The 16,551-nt window shown below is 48.5% G+C and overlaps 1 protein-coding gene across 2 annotated transcripts in view; it reads left to right on the plus strand.

Annotated features, from left to right (window-relative positions):
- CEP162 (centrosomal protein 162) overlaps nt 1-16,551 on the plus strand; it is a 307,890-nt gene that overhangs the window by 176,961 nt on the left and 114,378 nt on the right. The window lies entirely within an intron of this gene.

Here is a 16,551-nt window from a genome sequence, read left to right on the forward strand (position 1 = left end):
AAAGCACTGTGAAATAATGGCGCTATATAAGTGAGTAAAATAAATAGTTGCCACCTGACAAGAACATGTGAGATATGTCCTTGGCAAGAAAAGTATTAAGCATAGTGCACGTGCAGGTCCTTTCAAGTATTCTGAAGGTTACTGCTCTTCGTTTCATACATTTTATTAGAGGTCTGAGCTTAGAAATCGTTCCTGCTTCCATTGCAAGTTATAGCTAAGGTAGTCTAAACTGGAGGCCTGTTTCTTGTTATGTGCTACTTTTTTGCCAAGTACAAACCTTGATGTTGGGGCAGCTTTCGCCTATTCTAGTCTTGGTTTGTAGTATTCTGTAGAATTCTGCATAATAGACTACAGTATATCACAAAAGTGAGTACATGCCTCATATTTTTGTAAATATTTTATTATATCTTTTGATGGGACAACACTGAAGATATGACACTTTGATTCAATGTAAAGTAGTCTGTGTCCAGCTTGTATAACAGTGTAAATATTGTGTGTCCTCTAAATAACTCAGCACACAGTCATAAATGTTTAGACTGCTGAAAACAAGAGTGCGTACACCCCTAAGGGAAAATGGCCAAATTTTGCCCAAATTGTTAATATTTTGTGTGGCTGCCATTATTTTCCAGCATTACCTTAACTCTCTTCGGCATGGAGTTAACTAGAGCTTCACAGGAGCCACTGAAATCCTCTTCCATGCCTCCATGACAACATCACTGAGCTGGTGGATGTTATAGACCTTGTGCTGCCCCACCTTCCGTTTGAGGATGCCCCACAGATGCTCAATAGCGTGTAGGTCTGGAGACATGCTTGGCCAGTCCAGCACCTTTTATACTCAGTTTCTTTAGTAAGGCAGTGGTCTTCTTAGAGTTGTTTGGTGTCAGTATCATGTTAGAAGACTGATCTGTTGCCCAAAGGCAGGGGATCATACCCTGTTTCAGATATATCACAGTACATGTTGCCATTCAAGGTTCCCCCAATGAACTGTAGCTCCCCACAGCCGTCAGCACTCATACAGCCCCAAACCATAACACTCCCACCACCATGCGTGACTGTAGGCAAGACACACTTTTCTTTGTCTCCCTCACCTGGTTGGTGCCACATACGCTTAAAATAATCCCAGCTAAATAATTTTGTATTGGTCTAATCAGACCACAGGACATGGTTCCAGTTATCCATGTCCTTCATCTCCTAGTCTTCTGCAAACTGGTTGAGGGCCTTTTTGTGCATCATCTTTGGAAGAGGCTTCCTTCTGGGACAACAGCCATCCAGACCAATTTGATGCAATGTGTGTCGTATGGTCTGAGCACTGACAGGCCGCCCCCCCCTCCTTTTAACCTCTACAGCAATGCTGGCAGCACTAATTAATTTATTTTTAATGGACAGCCTCTGGATATGACGCTGAGCACGTGTACTCCTCTTCTTTGGTCAACCATGGCGAGGCCTGTTCTGTGTGGACCCTATCTTATTAAGGCTGCTTTCACACATCCGGTTTTTGCTGAGCGGCACAATACGGCTTCTTTGCAGAAAAAACGCAACCGTTTTTCTTTACCGCCGGTTGCATTTTTTCCACATAGACTTGCATTAGCGCCGTATTGTGCCGCATGGCCTTGCGTTGCGTCCGTTTTTTGCCGGATTCGGCATATTTAGCCCATGCGGCGGCCGGATGGAACGTTGCCTGGCACTTTTTTTGTGCGCGAAAAAAATGCATCACGCCGGATCCGGCGCGATACGGCGCGATTTACAATGCAAGCCTATGGACGATGCGGCGTCCTGCGGCAAAAACCGCATCCGGCCGCCGGATGCGTTTTTTTGAACTGCGCATGCTCAGTATCAAGCCGCATCCGTCAAAAAACGGACGGGCCGTATGGAAAAACTCATGCAACGGATCAGTTTTTTTGCCGCATCCGTTGCATAGGTTTTTGAGCCGGATTGAGTCGCACTGCAAAAACCGGATGTGTGAAAGCAGCCTAAACCGTGGAATTAGCTTGGCCACCATCCTGCAGCTCAACTTCAGGGTGGTGGTAATATTCTTAAAGCCCAGGCCATCTTTATGTAGAGCAGCGATTCTTTTTTTCAGCTTCTCAGAGAATTCTTTTCCATGAGCTGCCATATTGAACATCCAGTGACCAGTATGAGAGAGTTTGAGAGAGAACACCAAATGTTACACACCTGCTCCCCATCCACACCTGAAACATTGTAATTCTGAGTCACATGACACTGAGGAGGGAAAATGGCTAATTGGGCACGATTTTGCCATTTTCAGTTAGGGATGTACTCCCTTTTATTGCCAGTAGTTTAAACATTAATAGCTGTGTGTTGAGTTATTTAGTGAGCACACCAATTTTACACTGTTATACAAGCTGTGCACTGACAGCTGTATCAAAGTGTTAAGCCAGCTTTACACCTTACAATTAGGTCTGCGATCTCGTATGCGATGTGACACGCCCAGGTCGCATATGCGATCTAATGAGATTGCACGTAGGTCGTTCATTTGCTGTCACACGTGCGTTAGTAGCCTATGTTAAATTGGTCAATTTTGTGTGCGATCCTTTAGATCATGTGTTCTGTGACGTATGCATTGGGCACCCTTTTTTTTTTTTATTTATTGTCTTGACAAGCGTGTGTAATGTGTAGGGATGCGTTTTTACTATGGCATCTGCCATTCAGCTCTGCTACATGGCCGCTAACAGCAGACACAGACAGCCATGTAGCAGCGGTGAATGGTAGTTCACAGCAGACACAGACAGAGCCGCACTGTCAGAATGAACTCGGGTGAACCTCACCCGACTTCATGGTCATGCTGCGGCTCTGTCTGTGTCGTGTCCTGATTAGCGGTCACCAGTGAAGACTCACCGGTGACCGCTAAACTCCTGAGTAAGTGAATTGAGCAGCCATCTCTCATATACTCACCGATCCCCGATCCCCGGCGCTGCACGGCATTCACACTGCTGCGGCGGCTTTTACTGTTTTGAAAAAGCCGGCCGCCCATTAAACAATCTCCTATTCCCTGCTTTCCCCGCCCACCGGCGCCTATGATTGGTTACAGTGAGACACGCCCCCACGCTGAGTGACAGGTGTCACACTGCACCCAATCACAGCAGCCGGTGGGCGTGTCTATACTGTGTAGTGAAATAAATAATTAAATAATTAAAAAAAACGGCGTGCGGTCCCCCCCAATTTTAAAACCAGCCAGATAAAGCCATACGGCTGAAGGCTGGTATTCTCAGGATGGGGAGCTCCACGTTATGGGGAGCCCCCCACCCTAACAATATCAGCCAACAGCCGCCCAGAATTGCCGCATACATTATATGCGACAGTTCTGGGACTGTACCCGGCTCTTCCCGATTTGCCCTGGTGCGTTGGCAAATCGGGGTAATAAGGAGTTATTGGCAGCCCATAGCTGCCAATAAGTCCTAGATTAATCATGTCAGGCGTCTATGAGACACCCTCCATGATTAATCTGTAAATTACAGTAAATAAACACACGCCCGAAAAAATCCTTTATTAGAAATAAAACACACAAACACATTCCCTGGTTCACCACTTTAATCTGCCCCAAAAAGCCCTCCATGTCCGGCGTACTCCACAGTCCTCCAGCGTCGCATCCAGCGCTGCTGCATGGAGGTGACCGGAGCTGCAGCAGACACAGCCGCTCCGGTCACCTCCACGCAGCTAATGAAGACAGCCGCGCTATCGGCTGAGCTGTCAGTGAGGTTACCCGCTGTCACTGGATCCAGCGGTGGATGCAGCGGTGGCCGCGGGTAACCTCAGTGACAGCTCAGCTGATCGCGCTACTCACCTCAGTTGCTGACCGGAGCGGCGGTGAGTAGCGCGATCAGCTGATCTGTCACTGAGGTTACCCGCGGCCACCGCTGCATCCACCGCTGGATCCAGTGACAGCGGGTAACCTCACTGACAGCTCAGCCGATAGCGCGGCTGTCTTCATTAGCTGCGTGGAGGTGACCGGAGCGGCTGTGTCTGCTGCAGCTCCTGTCACCTCCATGCAGCAGCGCTGGATGCGACGCTGGAGGACTGTGGAGTACGCCGGACATGGAGGGCTTTTTGGGGCAGATTAAAGTGGTGAACCAGGGAATGTGTTTGTGTGTTTTATTTCTAATAAAGGATTTTTTCGGGCGTGTGTTTATTTACTGTAATTTACAGATTAATCATGGAGGGTGTCTCATAGACGCCTGACATGATTAATCTAGGACTTATTGGCAGCTATGGGCTGCCAATAACTCCTTATTACCCCAATTTGCCAACGCACCAGGGCAAATCGGGAAGAGCCGGGTACAGTCCCAGAACTGTCGCATATAATGTATGCGGCAATTCTGGGCGGCTGTTGGCTGATATTGTTAGGCTGGGGGGCTCCCCATAACGTGGAGCTCCCCATCCTGAGAATACCAGCTTTCAGCCGTATGGCTTTATCTGGCTGGTTTTAAAATTGGGGGGGACCGCACGCCGTTTTTTTTTAATTATTTAATTATTTATTTCACTACACAGTATAGACACGCCCACCGGCTGCTGTGATTGGGTGCAGTGTGACACCTGTCACTCAGCGTGGGGGCGTGTCTCACTGTAACCAATCATAGGCGCCGGTGGGCGGGGAAAGCAGGGAATAGGAGATTGTTTAATGGGCGGCCGGCTTTTTCAAAACAGTAAAAGCCGCCGGAGCAGTGTGAATGCCGTGCAGCGCCGGGGATCGGTGAGTATATGAGAGAGGGGGATAGACTGACATGGACAGAGAGTGAGGGACAGAGATAGTGACCGACTGACAGAGATTAGTGCATGACAGACATTGTGAGGCGCTTCAGATCGCAGCTTTTCAGCTGCGCTCTGAAGCAGACCTTTGTTAAGCTGCGGTGCAGAGCGCACACCTGCGCACATAGCATCAGACACCACAATCGTATGAGGGATGTCACACGTTACAATTCACTAGTTTCGTACTACCAAACGTCCAATGTATGAGGAATAAACGACGTGTATGCGATCACCGTATTTTCGTTCAATATCGATCGCATGTAGGTTTCACACGCAAATACATCACGATGCCGGATGTGCGTCACTTACAACTTGACCCCGACGACGGATTGAAAGATCTATTGAAGTGTGTAAAGCAGGCTTTATATCTTCAGTGTTGTCCCATGAAAAGATATAACAAAATATTTACAAAAATGTGAGAGGTGTACTTACTTTTGTGTCTCTCAGCTGATAAAATGCAGGACCTATGACACAATTTCAATTTCAAAGTTACACATCAGGTGAACCTGTGTACGATCTTTGCTCTTTCTTTATGTTCAGGAGACTTGTAAGCGGTTCAAATCAGTGACGGACTACTATCTGTGTATTCACAACTAATGCTCACATGCTAACACAGCTAATGATTTTATAAACTTCACTTTCTTGGATTTGAAAACCTAAACATCTGAGCTGACCACTAAAGGTATGTATAGAATCAGCCTGATAGTGCCAGTATAGCACTGGCTTTAGGTTATATACGAAAATCCTGATGATTGGTTCCCTTTAAATGACTAAAATATGATTTATACTGCAACGCCTTGTTCAGAATATTTTTGAAATTCAGTGGGTTCCCTTTAACTTCTTTCCGACAATGCTGTTATGCTGGTAGTTCCTGCAAATGATCTACAGGTGAATCTTGGTGATTATATGGGAACAGGAGCTCAGCATATCTCTCTAAGCCCATTCGCACTCCTGCGATGCATTTATTGATATTTAATGATTGTCATGGCAGCTAGAGCTCAAATAATTACCTCCAAATCTGTCACGAATGATGGCCTGTTAGACCCAGCCTTAAGCGGAGTCCAACAGGCATTGGGCCAGTAAAAAACTGACAGGTCTAATGCATTTGTAATACATAAATAAGCATTGCATCAGACTAGTGATCAGACAAATAAAAAACTAAAGTTTTATAGAGGCACGAAGTAAAAAAGTAAAAAAAAAGGTTTGAAAGAATTATGACAAAAGAAAACACAAAATTGCACAAGAATATTTTCTGCCAATAAATACAAATATTTACGTAAATAAAAAAAAGAGTACACGATTGGTATTGTCCCCTTACCACACGAGTTAACAGTAAACACCATAAAAAAATGCCAAAAATTGTCTTCATCATACATTCGAACAAAAAGTGAAATAAAACACAAAAAGTTTGTGAATAAAAATGGTATTCATGAAAATAATATTTCTCTATCGTTTCATTGGGGGACACAGAACCATGGGTTATGCTGCTGTCACTAGGAGGCTGACACTAAGTAAACACAAAAAAGTTAGCTCCTCCCTAGCAGCATACACCCCGAGCCGGAGGCGGGCTCAGATCAGTTTTAGCTTAGTGTCGTAGGAGGCTGATGTGGGCCGTCTCGGCCCCCCTCAGCCATGTATTTTTTTGCGCTTTTTTCTTTTATTTCGGCGCCGCTCATCACTCTCATACCTGTCGTCTTCTTCTCTGCAGGTATTCGCTTCACTCTTCCTCCGCAGCCCCGTGGGTACCGCTCCCCAGGGTCGCAGGGGCTTGAGACTTCGGGGCCCTCTCCCCCGCCCGTCCCCGTGGTACCACTCCCGGGGGTGCGCGTGTGGGCAGGTTGTTTTGTGGGCACCCCTGATTCGCCCTGAGGTATCACCCCAAAGGGCGTACAGGGGAGTACAGCAGGGATGGAACCTCCGCAGCGTGTGTGATAGATGGGGCCCTGTCACGCTGCATTCTCCTGAAGGGGGCTGTCTACCCCCATCATGATGTCCACTACCCTGCCTTCAGCACGCTCTCCCCCGGAGCCTTCCTGGACGAGCAGCGCTGTTCACAGGCAGGGCCAGGGAGCCCTGCCTGCACCGCATCCATCGCTGGGCCGGTGCCGCCGATTGCAGGTAGGACCGACTTCACTGCTCATTCCCCCGGCCCTCTCCATAAATTTAGTCCCCAGTCTCGGCCTAGTCGCTCCCGCGTCCTAGCCACGCCCCCGCTGCAGCGCTATTGGCCGCCGGTCGTCTCCCCTGTATCCTCCCACTGCTCTGCCTCCTGGCTGATGGTGGGGGCTCTGAATCCTCCGGTTTTTTCGCGCCAGAATCCTGCTCCTCCCCCAGCCTCCTCCAGCGTCCCCTCGCCATTTTAGCCTGCCTCTGGTCCCCTGAGGCTGCAGCGCGCCGGCGTTCTGAGTTTTCTGGCCAGCTCATTCCTGGACTCCACTTCTGGACTGGTGGGCAGCACGCAGGACCTGGGTAAGCTCTGCTCCTAAGGAGTAGCCCTCACTAGGTAGCATTCTCTGAGTTAAGGGACGAGTTAACCCTCTCCTGTCTCCTTCCTAGCAGCCACCAGGGAGAGTACCTGTTTGCACCATGCCTAAGGCTAAGCCCACCCAATCCAAGCAGGCCCCCTTTGCACTATTTTTTGCATGCTCCTCCTGCAGCTCCAAATTTTCCCAGGGTCAGGACGCCCCACTATGCTCCGTCTGTTCTACAGACGCGCAGCCTCCGCAGGACTCCGCGGCCGACGTTTCTGATACAGCAGACGCCACAGCGCCATATGCTGCAGGGCCCTGCGTCCCGCCTCCCCCCGACTGGCTAGCGTCCCTGTCCCAGTCCGTAGATTCCCTCTCTGAGGCTTCTCGGACCATCGCGCAAGCTCTACGCCTGCTGCCGACGCTCGCCCAGATTCCCGCAGACCCGGCGCAATTGCCCCCGGAGCAGGTGAGCCCCAGTGCAGGGTCCTCCTCTGCTGCTCAGAAACCGACCCGCCAGGTCTCGTCCTCAGACTCTTCCCAGGTTTCACCTTCATCCCCAGGTCCAGACCGTCAGTCCTCCAGGGAGGCTTCTGACTGCTCCGAGGATGATTCCGATGCGGTACCCCTGCAGGACTCAGAGCAGGCGGCCGATATTCGGCGCATGGTAAATAGCCTGATAGAAGCAGTAAACCAGACCTTGAAGGTACAGGTGGACCCAGTCTCCTCTCATAGCACCCAGGTCTCCTTTAAGCGGGTGAAGCGGGCCCAGAACACATTCAGCGGACATCCAGAATTCGCTGAGTTACTGCGCAGCCACAGGCAACAGCCGGACAGGGTATTTACCAGCGGTAAGTCCATTGATTTGCATTATCCCTTTCCTGAGGGTCTTCGAAAGGATTGGGCAGGTTCCCCTGTGGTCGACCCCCCCCCAATCTCCCGCCTGTCTTCTCACACAGTCCTTCCACTCACTAACGGTACGTCTCTCAAAGACCCTACGGACCGTACTATTGACAGGTTGGCCCGTTCCGCCTTCGAGGCAGCGGGCTCATCCCTCTCTCCGGCCTTCGCCTCGGTTTGGGTTGCGAAGGCCCTGATGTCCTGGGCGGACACGCTACGCGGCGGTCTCCGCGCCATGCCTGCCAATCCGGACCTGGTTCCCATCGCCTCGCAGATTTCCCTCGCGGGTGAGTACTTGCTCAATGCAGCCCTGGCGTCTGCAAGTTGCGCGACCCAGGCCGCCAGCAACAATGTGGCCATCCGTCGAGCCCTTTGGCTCCGGTCCTGGAACGCGGATGCGGCCTCTAAGAAGTCACTAACTTCCCTGCCCTTCCTAGGGGAGCGTCTCTTCGGAGATAGGCTGGACCAGCTGATCTCCGATACAACGGGAGGAAAGAGTACATCTCTCCCCCAATTGCGCCCCAAGCGCTTCCAGAATCGGCGCCCCACTGCTCGTTTCCGGCCCTTTCGCAGCTTCAGCTCCAATCCCCAGCCGCGGAAAAGCCGCTCTCCTCCGAGAGACAGGAAGACCCCGTCATTCAAGACCAATCCCGCCTGGCGTTCACGCCCCCGCCAGTCCACGAGATCCTCTTCTGGTTACCGCCGACGTTCCTCCAAGTGACTCGCGGTCGGCGCGCAACAGCGCCAGACTTGTGGGAGGGCGTCTGTCTCGTTTTCAGCATGTGTGGATCCCCCTGACCGCCGATGCCTGGGTCAGAGAGATCATCACATCAGGCTACAAAATAGAATTCGAAGCAAAGCCACCGAGACGTTATTGCCTATCTCGCCCTCCCGAGTCTACCGCGCGGGCTCGCGCGTTCTTTCACTCCATAGACTCCCTCCTCCGAACCGGAGTCGTAGCACCAGTCCCTCCCGCAGAGCGTTTCAAGGGGTTCTATTCCAACCTTTTCGTGGTCCCCAAAAAGGACGGCTCTGTCCGTCCCGTCCTCGACCTAAAGCTTCTGAACAGGTCGGTGAGACCTCGGCCTTTTCGAATGGAGTCACTCCGGTCCGTCATCGCGTCCATGGAGGTAGGCGAATTCCTGGCATCGCTGGATATTCAAGACGCCTATCTTCACGTCCCGATAGCCACCTCTCACCAACAGTTCCTCCGTTTTGCGATAGCGGAAGATCACTTCCAGTTCACGGCTCTTCCCTTCGGCCTTGCATCCGCACCCAGGGTCTTTACGAAGATCATGGCTGCTGCCATGTCCGTCCTGCATGCCAGGGGTGTCATGGTCATCCCGTACTTGGACGATATGTTGATAAAGGGCTCTTCCTTCGAGGACTGTCGTCTTGGGGTTCAGATCACGATCGACACCCTTTCATGGTTAGGGTGGCTGATAAATCGGAAGAAGTCCTCTCTGATCCCGGTCCGTCGGATCACCTTTTTAGGCATGGTATTCGATACCATCCAAGGGCGAGTTTTCCTCACACAGGAGAAGATCTCCTCCCTACAACGAGGACTCCGCGCTCTCCGGCGTCAGCGCCAAGTGTCCATCAGGTTCGGCATGCGAGTCCTCGGTCGTATGGTGGCGGCGATGGAAGCGGTACCCTTTGCACAGTTCCATCTCCGGCCCCTCCAGCTGGCCTTGCTGAAGAAGTGGGACAGATCTCCCTTTTCTCTGGACCGCAGGTTTCCTCTTTCGCCGGAGACCCGCCACTCCCTCCGTTGGTGGCTCAATCAACGCAACCTCGCATCAGGAAGGTCTTTCCTCCCGCTCCACTGGAAGATAGTGACCACCGACGCCAGTCTCCAGGGCTGGGGAGCAGTGTTTCGACATCACACAGCGCAGGGCCGATGGTCACCGAGAGAGAGTTGCCTCCAGATCAACATTTTGGAGATAAGAGCCATCCGGCTAGCCTTGCAGCAGTTTCGGCACCTAGTACAGGGTTGCCCGGTCAGGATCCAGTCGGACAATGCGACGGCGGTGGCGTACATCAACCACCAAGGCGGCACAAGAATTGTCGGGGCGATGCGAGAAGTCAAGAAGATCTTGCACTGGGCCGAGTGTCATCACTCCCTGATCTCAGCGGTACACATCCCAGGCGTGGACAATTGGGCGGCGGACTTCCTCAGCAGGGAAGGCCTCGCCTCCGGAGAATGGTCCCTCAACCGGGAAGTCTTCAACCAGATCTGCGACAGATGGGGCGTTCCGGACGTGGACCTAATGGCCTCCCGGTTCAACCGTCAGGTTCCGCACTTTGTAGCGCGGTGCCGCGACCGCTTGGCTTTAGGAGTCGACGCCCTCACCCTGTCATGGAGCCAGTTCAGTCTCCCGTACATCTTCCCTCCGCTCCCTCTAATTCCGAGGGTCCTCAAGAAGATCAAGGCGGAAGGGATACCGGTCATCCTAGTGGCTCCGGACTGGCCCAGGCGAGCATGGTTCGCGGAACTAACTCAGCTCCTCGCAGACGCTCCGTGGCGCCTTCCAGACCGTCCAGATCTCCTGCAGCAGGGGCCTCTCTTCCATCAGAACTCACAGGTCCTAAATTTGACGGCCTGGCCATTGAATCCTGGGTTCTAGCTAAGGCTGGTTTTTCCTCAAGAGTGATTCAGACAATGATTAGGGCCAGGAAGCCATCTTCATCAAAGATTTACCACCGCACGTGGAAGGTTTTCTTCAGGTGGTGTGAAGAGCAGAATATTTCTTCTCCTCTCGCCTTCTCCCTTCCTTCCCTATTGGCATTCTTGCAGTCAGGCCTAGATGCGGGTCTCTCGCTCGCAACACTAAAAGGCCAGATATCGGCGTTATCAATCCTGTTTCAGAAGCCACTGGCCGCTCGTTCACAGGTTAAGACCTTCATCCAAGGAGTGGCCCACCTGGCACCGCCGTACCGTCGGCCTCTAGAACCGTGGGACCTTAATCTAGTCCTAGGATCACTTCAGGGCTCCCCATTCGAGCCTTTGCGTGAATCTTCCCTTTCTCACCTGTCTTGGAAGGTGGTGTTTCTTGTTGCCATCACTTCTATTCGCAGGACGTCAGAGCTGGCAGCTCTCTCTTGTCGTTCCCCCTTTTTGATTTTTCACCAGGACAAAGCGGTTCTCCGGCCAGATCCCGCTTTTCTCCCAAAGGTGGTCTCCCCGTTCCATCTTAACGAAGAAATCGTTCTTCCGTCCTTCTGTCCTGGCCCCTCTCACAGCTTGGAGAGGTCCTTGCACACCCTGGACCTAGTGCGTGCACTTAGAATTTATGTCTCCAGAACCGCGCCGTTCCGTAAGTCAGATGGTCTGTTTGTTCTCCCTTCTGGTCCCAAGAAGGGTGAATCGGCATCCAAGGCCACAATTGCCAGATGGATCCGTTCCGCCATATCAGAGGCCTATCGGATTCGGGACAAGTCTCCGCCGCGGGGGGTAAAGGCGCACTCTACCCGCGCAGTGGGAGCCTCTTGGGCGATTAGGCATCAGGCGTCGGCCGACCAGGTCTGCAAGGCCGCCACCTGGTCTAGCCTGCACACCTTTACTAGGTTCTACCAAGTTCACACCCAAGCATCGGCAGATGCTATTTTTGGGAGAAAGGTCTTGCAGGCAGCAGTTGCACACCTGTAATAGGGTGGCAGCATTCAATTATAGTGCAAGCCCGCCGAGGGAGGTTGTTGTTTTCTTCCTATCTGCGGGTTTTTCGGTATTCCCACCCAGGGACTGCTTTTGGACGTCCCATGGTCCTGTGTCCCCCAATGAAACGATAGAGAAAGTAGGATTTTTGTGTACTCACCGTAAAATCTCTTTCTCTGAGTCTTCATTGGGGGACACAGCACCCACCCCGCTTGGTTTTTTGGTTGATTCAATTGCATTTGCCTGCTATTTTTTCAGTGGTCTTATGTTCATAGACCTCTTGTTTGCACGGCTGCATTGTTTTAGTTACAACTTGTGTTTCTGTATGGTGATTCTGGTACTCCTCCTACTGCTTGTGCACCAACTGATCTGAGCCCGCCTCCGGCTCGGGGTGTATGCTGCTAGGGAGGAGCTAACTTTTTTGTGTTTACTTAGTGTCAGCCTCCTAGTGACAGCAGCATAACCCATGGTCCTGTGTCCCCCAATGAAGACTCAGAGAAAGAGATTTTACGGTGAGTACACAAAAATCCTACGTTTGTCTGGCAAAAAAAGAAGCTTCTATTCATCTCCGTCAGTAGAGAATTAAAATTTTAAAAGCTTTAGCTGTCAGAACATTGAGATGCAAAATTAAAAATGTTTTTCCTATAAAATTTGTTATGGAAAAGCAGAAAAACTTTAAAAAAATAATACAAATATGGCATAAACGCAGCTGTAGCTCCTTTGTCATTAACTTGGTTTATAATGAGCTCAGACTTGCTGTGTCCTGGACGCAGCGTTTCCTCTCCTGTAAGGCCTCGATCAGCATCCGGGCAGCTGTGATCTTTCTCTCTGTTCCCACAGTGAAGCACACACACGTCTCTGCAAGCATCAACTGACATGCTGCGATTCAGAAAGCCACTCTGCAGGTCAGTTTACGCTTCAGAGAAAAGAAGCACAGTTGGCATGGGATGTCTAGAAATCCCATCCACTTTGCTTGTACTGTACAATGCAGGATTTTGGACACAGCAAAAACATGCAGCATCAAAAGCACTGTTGCTAATACTCATAGTGGGCATGTACCTTTACAGGGAAACAACATCTTAGAAAATGAGCTGTGAGCCGCAGTTGTTTCATTTGTATACTCACTTATTCATTTAACTATAATGAGACAGATGGACTTACTTATTCATTTAACTATAATGAGACATTTTGGATTTTGTCTGGCCTATGATCCAGTGTTGTGCGCGTTTTTAGGCATGCACAAAATTATGGTCAAGCACAGTGTCCTGCACCACTGAAAAGGGTCTCATTTGAATCACACATTTCGGAGATTTAGAGGGAAACCCCGATATAAGTGCTTACTGTACAGTATGGGTTAAATGTGAATTGAGCTTTAAAAGGGATCCAAAATGTTATGGCACCTCCAAAATAGTTCCAATAAAAGCTTCAACTCGACTCTTAAAGAACAAGTCCCCAGTCATGTCCATCATTTGTTGATAGAAATGCAGAGGCTTACATGTTACTGGTAGCATAAACACTTTGGAAAAGCGACATGATTTCCTCCCCTTCCTCCAGATCACCAAAAACAAGAAGGAAATCTAATGAAACCTGTGCTGCCAAATATAATCCCAAATCATTTTGACTGCACAGTGTGTCTAGAGAGTAATTACTGTGCACATGGTTGGCATTACTATAGTAGAGAGTGTGCTGGAGTGGTGCTATAAACCCATGTCCCCTACCCACGGTCTTCTACTTGCCCCCTGGCGGTTTCACCTCATTTCATTGTGATTCCGCTACCGTGTTGCCATCTTATGACTGCAACTTCTAAGTCAGAAGTTACATCAGTCTCTCAATCTATCTTTTATATATATATATATATATATATATATATATATATATATATATATATATATATATATATATATATATATATATATATATATATATATATATATTTAGATATATATATATCTCTATCTCTTACAGTTAGGTCCAGAAATATTTGGACAGTGACACAAGTTTTGTTATTTTAGCTGTTTACAAAAACATGTTCAGAAATACAATTCTATATATAATGTGGGCTGAAAGTGCACACTCCCAGCTGCAATATGAGGGTTTTCACATCCAAATCGGAGAAAGAGTTTAGGAATCATAGCTCTGTAATGCATAGCCTACTCTTTTTAAAGGGACCAAAAGTAATTGGACAAGGGACTCTAAGGGCTGCAATTAACTCTGAAGACTTCTCCCTCGTTAACCTGTAATCAATGAAGTAGTTAAAAGGTCTGGGGTTGATTACAGGTGTGTGGTTTTGCATTTGGAAGCTGTTGCTGTGACCAGACAACATGCGGTCTAAGGAACTCTCAATTGAGGTGAAGCAGAACATCCTGAGGCTGAAAAAAAAGAAAAAATCCATCAGAGAGATAGAAGACATGCTTGGAGTAGCAAAATCAACAGTCGGGTACATTCTGAGAAAAAAGGAATTGACTGGTGAGCTTGGGAACTCAAAAAGGCCTGGCCGTCCACGGATGACAACAGTGGTGGATGATCGCCGCATACTTTCTTTGGTGAAGAAGAACCCGTTCACAACATCAACTGAAGTCCAGAACACTCTCAGTGAAGTAGGTGTATCTGTCTCTAAGTCAACAGTAAAGAGAAGACTCCATGAAAGTAAATACAAAGGGTTCACATCTAGATGCAAACCATTCATCAATTCCAAAAATAGACAGGTCAGAGTTAAATTTGCTGAAAAACACCTCATGAAGCCAGCTCAGTTCTGGAAAAGTATTCTATGGACAGATGAGACCAAGATCAACCTGTACCAGAATGATGGGAAGAAAAAAGTTTGGAGAAGAAAGGGAACGGCACATGATCCAAGGCACATCACATCCTCTGTAAAACATGGTGGAGGCAACGTGATGGCATGGGCATGCATGGCTTTCAATGGCACTGGGTCACTTGTGTTTATTGATGACATAACAGCAGACAAGAGTAGCCGGATGAATTCTGAAGTGTACCGGGATATACTTTCAGCCAAGATTCAGCCAAATGCCGCAAAGTTGATCGGACGGCGCTTCATAGTACAGATGGACAATGACCCCAAGCATACAGCCAAAGCTACCCAGGAGTTCGTGAGTGCAAAAAGTGGAACATTCTGCAATGGCCAAGTCAATCACCAGATCTTAACTCAATTGAGCATTAATTTCACTTGCTCAAATCCAGACTTAAGACGGAAAGACCCACAAACAAGCAACACCTGAAGGCTGCGGCTGTAAAGGCCTGGCAAAGCATTAAGAAGGAGGAAACCCAGCGTTTGGTGATGTCCATGGGTTCCAGACTTAAGGCAGTGATTGCCTCCAAAGGATTCGCAACAAAATATTGAAAATAAAAATATTTTGTTTGGGTTGGTTTATTTGTCCAATTACTTTTGACCTCCTAAAATATGGAGTGTTTGTAAAGATTTGTGTACAATTCCTACAATTTCTATCAGATATTTTTGTTCAAACCTTCAAATTAAACGTTACAATCTGCACTTGAATTCTGTTGTAGAGGTTTCATTTCAAATCCAATGTGGTGGCATGCAGAGCCCAACTCGCGAAAATTGTGTCACTGTCCAAATATTTCTGTACCTAACTGTATGTGTATATATATATATATGTGTGTGTGTGTGTGTGTGTGTGTGTGTGTGTGTGTATATATATATGTATGTATGTATGTATGTATGTATGTATGTATGTGTGTGTGTGTATGTATGTATATATATGTGTATGTGTGTGTGTATGTATATGTATATATATGTGTGTGTATATATGTATATATATATATATATATATATATATATATATATATATATATATATATATATATATATATATATTATACTAGCTGTACTACCCGGCTTCACCCAGGTTAATAACTGCTGTTAACAAAGTGGAATGTATTAACAAATCTGTATTCTGCACATAAAAACCACAAAACAAATAGAAATGTAATTATTAAAAGGCAAAAACTAAGCTAATAGAAGCATTTCACAACATATATTTCAACACCACAGATATTCCACACAGATTTAACTAAATTGGCCAAGTAATGTGCTCCGTCTGTCTCTTTCCAGGTCTGTCTCTTTCCAGGTCTGTCTCTTTCCAGGTCTGTCTCTTTCCAGGTCTGTCTCTTTCCAGGTCTGTCTCTTTCCAGGTCTGTCTCTTTCCAGGTCTGTCTCTTTCCAGGTCTGTCTCTTTCCAGGTCTGTCTCTTTCCAGGTCTGTCTCTTTCCAGGTCTGTCTCTTTCCAGGTCTGTCTCTTTCCAGGTCTGTCTCTTTCCAGGTCTGTCTCTTTCCAGGTCTGTCTCTTTCCAGGTCTGTCTCTTTCCAGGTCTGTCTCTTTCCAGGTCTGTCTCTTTCCAGGTCTGTCTCTTTCCAGGTCTGTCTCTTTCCAGGTCTGTCTCTTTCCAGGTCTGTCTCTTTCCAGGTCTGTCTCTTTCCAGGTCTGTCTCTTTCCAGGTCTGTCTCTTTCCAGGTCTGTCTCTTTCCAGGTCTGTCTCTTTCCAGGTCTGTCTCTGTCTCTTTCCAGGTCTGTCTCTGTCTCTTTCCAGGTCTGTCTCTGTCTCTTTCCAGGTCTGTCTCTTTCCAGGTCTGTCTCTTTCCAGGTCTGTCTCTTTCCAGGTCTGTCTCTTTCCAGGTCTGTCTCTTTCCAGGTCTGTCTCTTTCCAGGTCTGTCTCTTTCCAGGTCTGTCTCTTTCCAGGTCTGTCTCTTTCCAGGTCTGTCTCTTTCCAGGTCTGTCTCTTTCCAG

This window comes from Anomaloglossus baeobatrachus, chromosome 3, assembly GCF_048569485.1.
Source record: "Anomaloglossus baeobatrachus isolate aAnoBae1 chromosome 3, aAnoBae1.hap1, whole genome shotgun sequence".
Taxonomy (NCBI): Eukaryota; Metazoa; Chordata; class Amphibia; order Anura; family Aromobatidae; genus Anomaloglossus; species Anomaloglossus baeobatrachus.